This window comes from Papaver somniferum, chromosome 7, assembly GCF_003573695.1.
Source record: "Papaver somniferum cultivar HN1 chromosome 7, ASM357369v1, whole genome shotgun sequence".
NCBI lineage: Eukaryota > Viridiplantae > Streptophyta > Magnoliopsida > Ranunculales > Papaveraceae > Papaver > Papaver somniferum.
This window is the reverse complement of record NC_039364.1, coordinates 99,078,671-99,090,958: the sequence shown is the minus strand read 5'-3', so window position 1 is coordinate 99,090,958 and position 12,288 is coordinate 99,078,671.

Below are 12,288 nucleotides of genomic sequence, written 5' to 3'. Positions count from 1 at the left end.
GAAAGTTAAGTAATGACATGACACACAAGATTTTGTTAACGAGGAAAATTTCTTGGCAGAAAACCCCGAGGCGTAGTCCCCTTTTGAATACTCTCAGAATTAGGCCGCTATACAAATTGACTACCAAAATTTAGTATAGTTGAGACTAAGTAAACATCCCTCGTTACTCAGTCCTTCACATATCCCTATGTTAGAGAATTGCTCGGTCAAACTCACAAGTTTTGGTAAATCAAGCTTATTGTTATATTTAGTTAAGTAATTGAAACTATAACTTTATATAAAGTCTACTAAAATCATCCTGGACTAGGAATAAAGCATGGTATATCAGAATTATTCAATTGACCTTGAAGATTGAAGATTGAATAACATCGACGACAACGAAAACTTCATCAACAAAGGTATATAAAGATTGACTACCCTATTTACTCACATTATATATTATTTTATCTACTGATACATGCTGTATGAATTTAGTAATATGATGACATTCCAAATAAAATTCAAGCAATACGGAATAGTCAAGTTAGTTAAAGTTCACAAACTGTTCACTAGTCGATTTTTTAGATAATCATGGATACTTTTTAATTCAATAATGCACGAACTGATTTATGCAGTTTGGAAATGGTTAGTATTGAATGTTTCTTGTACACCTTTTGTTTTCAAGTATACAAATTGTTTTGACAGTTCAGGGACTTGTCAATTTCAAAATGTTCCTAAGTTACGAGAAGACTTTGAGATTAAAAACTGTTTTGACAGTTCACAAATTGATTTAGACTTGTGATATTTAAACTCCAACTTAAGCTTGTCGATTCAAGAACTACCTAAGCATTGTTCCTTGGCAAACCACTTAGTGCACAACGTATACTTACTGTTTCACACATCTTCTTTGTGATATTCTCACACTTACAAAGAGGGTAACTCAGTAGCAGATTTTTTAGCATAAAAAATGACCCTTTACTGGCTCTTAATGGTGGAGTGAGCCACCGCAGTTCATTCGTGCTGCTTTGGGAAGTGATAGATCAAGTATATCCTGCTATCCTTTTAGATTGAACCCACAATTGGGGGATATGGAAACTAATTGGGGGATATGAATTACTTCCCCCAACCAATAGTGTCTCTCAAGGGGTGTTTTTGAGGGCAAAAATACTAAAATACCCTTCTCTCAAAATCAAAATCAAAAAACAAAATCATATCCCCCATTTCCATCTTCACCTCTTATTAATCTCTTTTAGGGGTAAGGATTTGAAACCTAAATATTCCCGTTCCCTTTCAAATTCTAAATTTTCCCCCCTCCCTTTCAAATTGTCTTCTCCTTCTATGCCGGCTCCTCTCTTTGAAATCGAATTTTTTTGTACATACCGGAAGTGATGAAGACCATGCCGGAAGTGATGAATACCATGTCGGAATTGATGAATATCATACCGGAAATGATGAAGACCATGCCGGAAGTGATGAATACCATGCCAGAAATGATGAAGACCATGCCGGAAGTGATGAATACCATGCCGGAATTGATGAATATCATACCGGAAATGATGAAGACCATGCCGGAAGTGATGAATACCATGCCGGAAATGATGAAGACCATGCCGGAAGGGATGAAGACCATGCCGGAAGTGATGAATACCATGCCGAAAATAATTTTTTTACATCACCGGAATTGATGAATACCATGTCGGAAAATAGTGCCGACATGCTCGATAGAAATTTATCAATGCCGATACTCAAGTGAAAAAAAATTCAAGTTTCTGGATACTTTACATCATGTGCCGGCATAGAAATTCAAGCAATATACCATGCCGGAAACAGTACCGGCATGCTCGATAATTATGAAACTGTGCCGGAAATGGACTGATTAAAACCAAAAAAAATAGGTTTTGAAGATCAAAACCACAAAATTTGGCAAACATTTATGAAAATTTCCAACAAATTTCGGCATGGTTTTTTGGTTGAATACCATGTCGGCACCGAGCTTTTTCAGCTGCAAAAATGGTGGATTCAAATAAAAAAAACAAAATTTCAACCTCTTATCAGCAATTGATCTCTCTTCACAATCATCCTCCATTTTCACCAAAAAACGTTCCCTCTCAAATATTTTTTCCCTCCTTCTACTCTCACCTCACTCACACAAATTCAAGTAAAAATACACACTAATTTATCCCCAAATACTTAAGATTTTACTAATCATTATTAACCACTAAACGTGATTAGTGAGGACTAGATTAGGAATTAAAAAATTAATTACATAAGGGGTGACCCAACTTTGAAAATTGGATCCCTATTTTGTCATGTAGCTATATCTCCCAATTGTTTTGATATCCCCCAATTGTGGGTTCTTTAGATAATATGTAACATGTATTTCTTTTCTTTTTAGGTTTTCTCTCTTCTCTTTTCTTTAGAGGTCAGGCTTCGATTCACTCTTTTTTCTTTTCTTTTGACTTTTTTTTATAAAGTTGATTCAAAAAAAGAAAAAAGTATAATGACCAAGTCACTAATATTAAAGTCGTTATAATAAACTTAACTTCGCATGTTATGTTTTCGTTGAATAAATACTTGAAAGAAAAATACAAAAATAGAACAAGTCAAGTATATAGTTACTAACTCTAAATTGAAGGATGTTGTGTTTGTTGTCGTCAACACGTCTTCAGATCTTCATGATCCACTAGACAAGTCTCGGTATTTTTATGTCCCTAGTGTAACCTAACAAAGTTGATTTTAGTAATATACTCAAGCAATTCGAACTAAACTTAACAACCGAGCTTGACATACCAACGTTTTGTGACTTCCATCGAGCAATGTTTTATCGTAAGGGTGAATTTGTCACAGATATGCACTGATAACAAGCTCAAATTGAAATTTCCTGGATTATTGTGCAAGATAAACATGGAAAACTCATTTGACAATATAAATGGAACTTTCTTTGCTTTATTGAAGAAGAATGATTTTAAAGACAGATGGTTTAGTTTGATATGTTGATATTTGAAAGTGCCCAATTCTCAGTTTTAGTAGATGGAAGTCCAACTAAAATAATGAATACATATAAAAGCATTAGGCAAGGTGACACTCTTTCACCTTTTCTGTTTAGTGATTGAAATCTTAAGAAAGTAGTTGAATGAAGCTGTTAGGATTCAAATGTTTGGAGGTTTTCAGGTCGCAAGTGGTGGTATAATGGCCTCACACTTACAGTTTGTTGATGACATTTAATCCTTTTTAGTTCTTCACGGGTTGAATTAGAAGACTTGCATGTCTTGTTCATGGTTTTTAAAATCCTTACAGGCCCCAAGTAGTGGCACTATAGTTTATAGTCGTACGTTGTTCTGAAAATAAAAAAAATTAAAAAAAAAAACATTTTCGGCTGGGAGTTTTTTATTTACCCCATGTAAAGTGTTGGTTCCGGTTATTTTGCACTAGTTTCCTAGCCGTAAATAGTGGAAAAAGTCTAAATTTTGCATACTTTAACGGATTTGAAGAAAAAAATCATAATGCATACTCATGTGATTATGGAATGAGCTTACGTGTAGGAGTTCTTCATTTCCCAGCCGTGAATATGACATACAGCTCAGACTTTATGTTATTCCCAACAGTGAACTGCAATTACAGCGGGATCGACGTTATTTCTCAGCCGTAAATGCTAAAAAAATCAGATTTCTGATGGATGTTAAGGGTTTGAATCAACAAAATCCTAAAAATATAAGGTTCCCTAGAGTATTTTGAGGATATGCTTCATCATAATAGGTGGTTGATTTTTAAAAATGTTAAAAATAAATCCTCAAAAGACTCCTACTTAATCAAAAAAAAAATTGAATAACATAGAGTGAGCACTTGTTTCGATAGATAAAGAGGTAGAGTGAACAAGAGAATCAAGTATTTGTTACTAACCTTTATTGAAGTTCTTCATGGATGTCTTCTTATAGGCTTCAGTCTCCATTCTTCAAGGATAGCTTTGATTCTGTACTCCACTTCTTAGACCTAATCTAGTCCAAAAATAACTTTAGTATACTATATTAAGAATGCGTTTTGGCAACTAAATTGGAAAATTAACTTGACATACCAACGCTAGTGGTTTCAACCAAGCAATTCGCTAACATGTTTTATCTGTTTTTCTTTGCACTAGTTAACTCCTTGTAGGAATTTTGTTCTTATTATTTCAGGAGGAATACTAGGTTTTGGAGTAGTTTTTATGTAATACATTAGCTATTCCAAATATTATCTTGCATGCTTAAAGTTTATTTAATTAAATTTTATTTTGGAAGATGACTTGCAGTACCTAATTCTTCATAGATTATATATATGTATTGCTTATTTCGTGAGATTTGTTCTTTGCTATCATTCTTTGGTGATTAGAATATATCTCATATTTTCTCATAGGTTATGTCTTTTACTCTTGAAAAAGAGGAGAAAACTATTTTGAGAATTGCAGTTTTGATGATTACTCTTCTGTAAATAAATTGCTACAGGATTCCGTAAGATGTTCTTTAGGGATCGACTTACTTCCTTGCCACCAGGGAATAAGTGCTGAATAAGTACATGGCTAGAGATGTTATAATTTTTATGTTGAGTCATATCGCACTAGTTGTTCTCTTGTTCGTAACTGGAGTAGAGAATAATGGGTTTTTTAATAAAGTGACCACCTTTTTGACATATAATTAAGAAAGTGGTCGTTTTTTTTTTTGAATTCTTTTATAAAATGGCCGAGTTAGACTTTTCTGTCCCGTTTTATTCAAAAAAACAGTAACGACAGTTAATTTAACACGACTCAGGGGTATTGTAGACCTTTTACATCCTAGTCAACTCACGAGTCGACTCATCTTCTTCTTCATCTTCTTATGTTCTTCTCCTGTGATTTTTTCATTCTCGTGGAACCCTAACAAATTATTGAAATCCAATCAAATTCAACGAATCATTACCAAAATTTGTATACATCCATCAAATTAACCTATCTTAATTAAAGAAAAAAAACAAGGTCATCTGAGAAACGAACAATTATGAACCCTAACTGATAAAACGCAAACAAGAGAGACAAATTAACAATCAATAAAAACTCAATTGAAAAACTTAATCAAATTAATCAGATTTCAATTATTCATTAATCAATTGTTCAATCACAACATAAACCAGCAAACTTAGAAACCCAGAAAGAATAATCATTGAAATCAACAGAAACAAACCCTAATTAGTTCCTATTTCAAAAAAAAATTGTTCCAACTTCAGTGGTTTTTGTTATCACCATGATCAAATCCTTCAGAGTTTAATTCGATTCTCAGATAGAAGACTTGAATCAGTAGAAAGAAATACTGGATTAAAAGCTTACCGTTACCTTTTTACCCCAATCAAGAGTATTTTTGGTGGTCGAAGAAAGAGTTGGAGGAACAGAGAATAAGAAATGGTTGATGTTAAATGGTCAGCGGAGAAACGGGAATGGTTTGGGTACAAATTGATCGAGTTATCTTGTAAGAACAACCATTGAAGAACACCCATTGCCGCAGGTTAATGAAGGAGGAAGAGAATATTAAGGATATGGTAGTAATTTAGGGCCTAAAAATTGACTAAGTCCACATGTTGGACCAATTTGGTGGGACCAAGTGAAATAATTAACGGAAAGGTCAGTTTATGAAAGTTTTAAATTTTTTGGCCGGTTTATTAAATATATGGATGGAAACTGGTTAGTTTATTAATTTTCCCGAGAATAATTTGTGTTGATGATTTTTCTCACGAAAATATTGTATCTTAGTACCTCTAACATTAAGATCGTTGTTTTTAACTTCTTTGTTCGTAACTGGCAAGAAGAGAGAAAAATATTGGATACAAATTTAATTTGTTCGTAACTAGCCTATTAAATTTAAAGTCCAAGAATATCCTTCTCTTGTGATTAGAGTAAGGTTGCTCATGTCGTTCTTTCGGGAATGGCATATATGGGGGAAAGTTTTCTTGAACTTGTGCTTAATGGTAATATCTTTGTGGGTAGAACGAATATGGAATTGTAGGAGATGCTTGCGCCTTTTATCTCCTTGACGCAGAGCGAGATTTCTTGGTTGAAATCGTCCAAACTAAAAGTTGGTATGTGTTCTCAAGTCTTGAAACTCTTTTGATTAATTCATTATTATCCGTTTTTTGCCTTTGCCAATTTTGTTGACAAAAAGGGAGAGAATCATTAAGTAGTATCTTACTACATTACATATGGCTTTACGGAGCATCATGTAAGGAGGAGTGGATTATTATCTATAGGTTTTACCAATTTTGAAAAGGTAGTATGTATTGACTAAGGGGGAGAACATATCACCATAGTATTGCTTCAAAATTGTGGTGTAATTAAATTTTGAGGAATGTAACAATACCATTTTTCTATATAAGTAGAGTGTATCAATCACATTCTATAAAAACTCTTATCAAGCATTCTCATAAGTTGTTATTGCTACGGATCTTCAATAACAAAGAGTTGAACGAACACATGCAGAATATTGAAAGAACTTGAAGTACGAAGAATTCAAGTAGTATGTTGAAGAACCAAGTAAATCAAGCATAGTGGATTGATTTGAAAAGTTTATTTATTTATCCAAATGTATTGAATAGTTTTTCACTAAAATTGACACGGGAGGATTACAGCATTGCGCGGTTGAACCCACAAATTTTGCTCTCTCAAGCTTGCTATCAATATTAGATGATCAAAACTATATCTTGGTTTCTAGTCTACCAAGTCAAGTCTCAGACTGGGTTATAATTGTAGTTGAGTATAAGAGATCACCCTTGAAGAATGAAGTTCGGCGAAGACATTTGGAGAACTTCTGTATCAGGTATGTGACGACTGAACCATTTTATTTTACTCACTATACAATTATTCTATCTATTGAGACTATGTCGTATGACTTGTGGTAGAGCAGCTACAAAAAAGAAGTTTCGAGTCTAGCTTATCCTGTGAAAATCTTGAAATATTATTTAGCAATTAGATGTACAATGGTCCTTTAATAATATTAGTTCTATGAATGAATTTGTGGATCAATTGAAAGTTTCCCATCCAAATGATTTGTCACATGGGAATGTTTCAAACATCATAATAGAGAAATATGAACTTACTGATATTTATACTCAGGGTAGGTTGGCGAACCAGTTCGCAAACCATAAATATATTGATTTGCAGAAATAAGGGAAGGTTGGCGAACTGCAAGTTCACTCGGATACAGTTCACGAACCCGGTTGGCAAACCATGGTGAACTGAAATTTAAGTTGGATACAAATTGGCTAGCAGTTGGCGAACCCAGTTCACGAATGAAGTCAATTGAGTTCCGGAGTTTGGTAGGGTTAGCGAAATCGGTTCACGAACCGTTGCACCCTGACTCGTGAACAAGACCTGCGGTTCATGAACCTTGAACCAACTGTCTAGACATGTTTAGCAGATGCTTAAAGACTTATTATTTTAATATGTTTAGTATTGATAGAACTTTCTTAAACGCTTCTAAGACTTCATTGATCACTTAAACACTTATGTGTGTGAGTCATGATTTAATTCTTAAGTGTTTGAATGAACATCAAATAGCTTTCAGTTCTTTGGCTAACTTGCCAAAACCGAACATTCATTATACACGGTACAGTAACCGAACTTTTATGTATACTCTTCTATTGTATTTTGAATACCTAAAAGTGTTTACTTGGTTCTCAATTTATCTTAACTTGATTCTAAGCTAACTCTTGTATTTGAAAACTATAAATAGAGAAGCTCTTTCAACTGGAAAATTCAATCCCTGGCACTTTGTGTCCTAGTTGATTCTAGAGTCGTCGTCTATTGACATAGGTTTCTTCTGAGAAACATAATTAGATCTACGACTAAAAGACTTCGCTTTGGGGATTCGTGAAGCCAGGTCCAACTATCTTTACCTTGATAGTTCGTGTATCCTGATCTTTTTTTGCTGTTACTAAGGTTTTCGTAATCTCTTTCAGGAAAAATAGATAGAAATCGCAGAGTTCTCTTCATCTCAGATTTTGTGATTCCTCAAGATAGATATCTAAAGATTGGTCTTAATTGATCTTTCTTCGATTTTTGTTGAAAAGTGGTAAAAGATATTGGCTTCTCATTTAAGTGAGTGTAAGTGTTATGGATTGTGAGGTTTGCTAGCTTTGTCTATTGCAAACAGATTTCCACACACCTTGATCTCTTGATCTAAACGGAAATCAAATAGTCTTATCTGTTAGAGGCATATTGGTATCAAAAGTCTTCACTTCGGCTTAAGAAACTCTTAGGTTGTAAAAGACGTCGTCTAAGGGAATCAAGTGCGTAGAACCCTGCGAGGTTCAAGAGACGTAAGGAGCGCGACTGTAACTAAATCACTTGGAGTGTGGGTTCGGTCTGAATAGCATCCCAGTCCGAAGTCTGATACTAGACTAGTGTTTGTAGCATCTTAATACATTATGGTTTTCAATATGGATGAGGTCCCGAGGTTTTCTGCTATTGCAGTTTCCTCGTTAACAAATTTCTGGTGTCTTGTGTTTTTCCCTTTCCGCATTATATTGTTCATATTTATAATTGGATTTACACAGGTTTGTATGTATTCAATTTAAGTAAATATGTCTCCTTAATTGTAATCGATTACAAAACTAGTTTCTTGTAGAATTCGTATCTTAAAAGATAGATAACAAGTTTAACCACTTGGCATAATTCCGATTGGATTATTTTAGATACGACTAGATTGATCTTGGATACTATATATATATTGATTCAGTAGAGGTTGAGATATAAACTCTATATACATATTTTCAAGGGTCATTCAGTTGATCTACTTGATATTGTATTAAGTTTTTGTCTATAAAAGTTGCAGAATGAAAAAGTTAGGTGCATCTGGTATCCCCTGCGTTTTCACAATCTCCGAGTCACGCAGAAGCATGCACGTAAGTTCAAGAGACAACTGATCTAAATTATGTTCTTTTAAAAAATAACACTTAATTTCAATTGGAAAATATGTCTCAAGCCTTTGTAATTGAGAATCAATATCAACAATTTCTTCAACCATCTTGAACAAATTTTGGGAGAAAAAATAATCTGTTCAAGAGATTATATATCAAGTGAGAACCCTGAAATTCAAGTTTCTGAAATACCAAGAATAATCAGTATTTGATTGATACCTAAACTAGGTAAAGTGGAAATAAAATTGGGAATTCGATTAGTGAAGATATCTTGTATGTATATTTATCATGAATTTTCCTATTATCTCGAATTTAAACCAATGTTATTATAGAGTTAACTTGTATAATATTACAAGTAGCTAATTTAAGAAAGCATGAAATAACTCGGAATATTCATGATAAAATTGGAGCCAAAAGATCTTAAAGAAAATCTTAGAATGTATTCTTTTTCCCTCTTCTGAGAGCTTTCTCATTTATTCTAAACTGAGCATTACAGTTGGGATTTCGCATTTTTTTAGCATTATGTTTGGTATTTTTTATTGTCCCAACTGTAACTAGTATTTCTCGGCTAGGTCGATAAGAACACTTAGTTATACTCGTTTCAGAAAACCAATTTTGAGAACCCTAACCTCATCAATCTAACCTACTTATCCAATCTAAAGCTAAAATAAATGAACAGATTTTTTCGATTCTTACCTAGTAGGAGCCATTTCTGGAGGACTCACTGGTGTTTAAACAGATTCAATCACCAAATCTCCATTATATACATTAACAACTTGGCCTATTTCAGAATGAGGATTCGATCGGCATGATCTTGTAACTCTTGATCTTTGTTGTCATCTTGATAATTAATGTCAGTTGTTTGGAGGATCAAAAAGACTTGTTGAAGAGAATCGATGGAGAAAAGGGAACACGAGTTTTTGGATAGGTTGGGTTTTGTATCTGAAAAGAAGAATACGAGAGTGTGATAGTAAATCTGATTTTAATTAGTTTTAGGTTTAGATTAATTTTAGGATTTCATTTAATTAGTTTAATGATTAAGCCTAAATCTGATTTTTTTTAGACACATTAGGTCTTCCCCTATCCACTTTTTTGATACTAAAATCCCGTGCAACTCAAAATCCTATTCAGTTGAAGACCCAATAATTAAAGTTCCTTCTTATCCAGAGTGGATGCACAGAGTATCAAATTGTTTATAGTATTTTATTTTATCTTGCAACACAAATTTAGAGGTTAAAGTATGCTCCCTTTAAGGATGGATAATAAAAAAAAGAAATTATGTCATTACCTTAAGGCAACTCTTATAATATGGATGTTAAAACATCCACATCTCAAGGAAAATCCCTATAAATAGGGACGATCATAATTTTATGGAAATTAATTTATCCTACTACGGAGATTTAAATATCCACTAATAAGGACCCACATATTTCTTATTTGTTGTTATTATATCAAAGTACTAATTTATTTTTTACCATTGTCAATCTATTATCAGATGAAAAAAATGGAAATAATATATCTATATCCGGCCATTGAGTGACTGGATGGGAAATAATTAAAGAAATAAAATAATATATATATATATATATATATATATATGTATATATGATTATTGGATGACCTTTTGTCATATCCGGTCATCCAATGATCTTATGGATTATCTACAATCACCCTCTTAAATTTCAGGGGTAGCATCTAGATTTCATAAAGACGTGGATGGTAAATTCACCCATGGTCGTACTTTTTGGTCCATAAAATGTGGATCATCACAAAGATATGGATGATTTTTTGTTCCATAGGAGTTACCCTTTGGTCTCTTTTATCCTAACATGAACTTTGACATGAAGTTTGTGGTCGCGTTCTAGTTACACATATCGTCTAGCAATAATAAATATCTCTTCAAGCTCAATTTTTCATGAACATTACCTCCTAAGACTTCCATATTTGACATATCATCGCAATTTGTTCGTGTTATGAATTAAATTGTACTATGTTAAGATCCCATAGATGTCAAAACAATCTGATACACAAAGCCAAGTTTTTACATGGATTCTTAGTTCAAAGTTTTTTCTCGATTCAATCGTCTTTATACACCAATTGTGTTATTGCAGTCTTTCCAAAAATCTCATATACCCATTGACACGACTTGAACTTTTCTCCATGTCTGAATTATACGGATGATGATGTATGGATACTCATTAACATCTTCATTGGCTACTTCTCAGAGTCTTTTTTGTTCCCTCATAACAATTGACAAATAAATATACTTCATAACAACGAAATCAACCAGCATGGAGAGACATCCTTATTGTCAGAGCATAGCTCGGTTGAACCCATCAAGCGTTGGTATGTCAAGTTTGGTTGTCATATTTTAGTAAACCAAAACTCATTTAAAGAGTCGCTTGATTATTTACTAGAGTCAACTTCGTATAGGTTAGCTAGAAAGTTATTAGGATATGAGACAGACAAGTATTACTCGAAGACTTGAAGAATGTGAAGAAGTAAAGGGCTACAACGACGACATCATCCTTCCTCTTGAGGTTAGTAATATTTGACTTGAACTGTTTCATTCCTAACGTATCTTTCAAGTCGTGCATATTGAAAACATAACTGCGAAGCTGTGAATGATTATACTCTAGTTAGACATAGTATTAAGGAATTATAATACGAATTATAACGTCTATTTTTTGAACTTCGTATATAAGACATCGACTTAATCGTATGAATGCTATTGTGATTATGTATGGGTAAGGGTGAAGATTTTTTCCTAGGAAACAATGTTTTACATTCGTTTAAAGGAAGTACAATTCATAAACTTGTTTTGTGAACCTAAAGGGAAATCGCTAGGCTTATTGGTATTGTTATTCATTACAAATCTTTGGATTACTAATATGTGTGTTTATTATAACCGCTCATAACTTGTTTATGTATCTTGGTAAAACTATTCACAATGCCTGAATTTTGTGTTGGTATGACTTTTATTAGTGCAATCGATCTTAAGTAATCACCTGAGATGGTATGATCGATATTTTGGAATTGGTATGACCAACTCTAGACATTGGGTAACCGATCCTAGTAAGAAGTGCAACCGCTCACAAGTAAATACCATAATAATGTGGTAACCGGTCCTAGTACCTAGTAAACTAATTTTTGGAAATCTAGTGTGACCGATCCTAGTACCCACATGGAGGTAGAGCCGAAGCTTTGTGTTTTGGTAGCACCGTGAAACTCATTAATGGTGATTTGATAGGATAATCAATCACATAGTTGTTGGAAGTCAGATGAACCAATTCTAAACTTGTTTGGAAGTGTGGAAAATCAGTTCCAAGATTGTAGATATGAAAAAGGATTTACAAAGTAAAGATGTCGACATACTTTGAACATGTGTAGTAATTC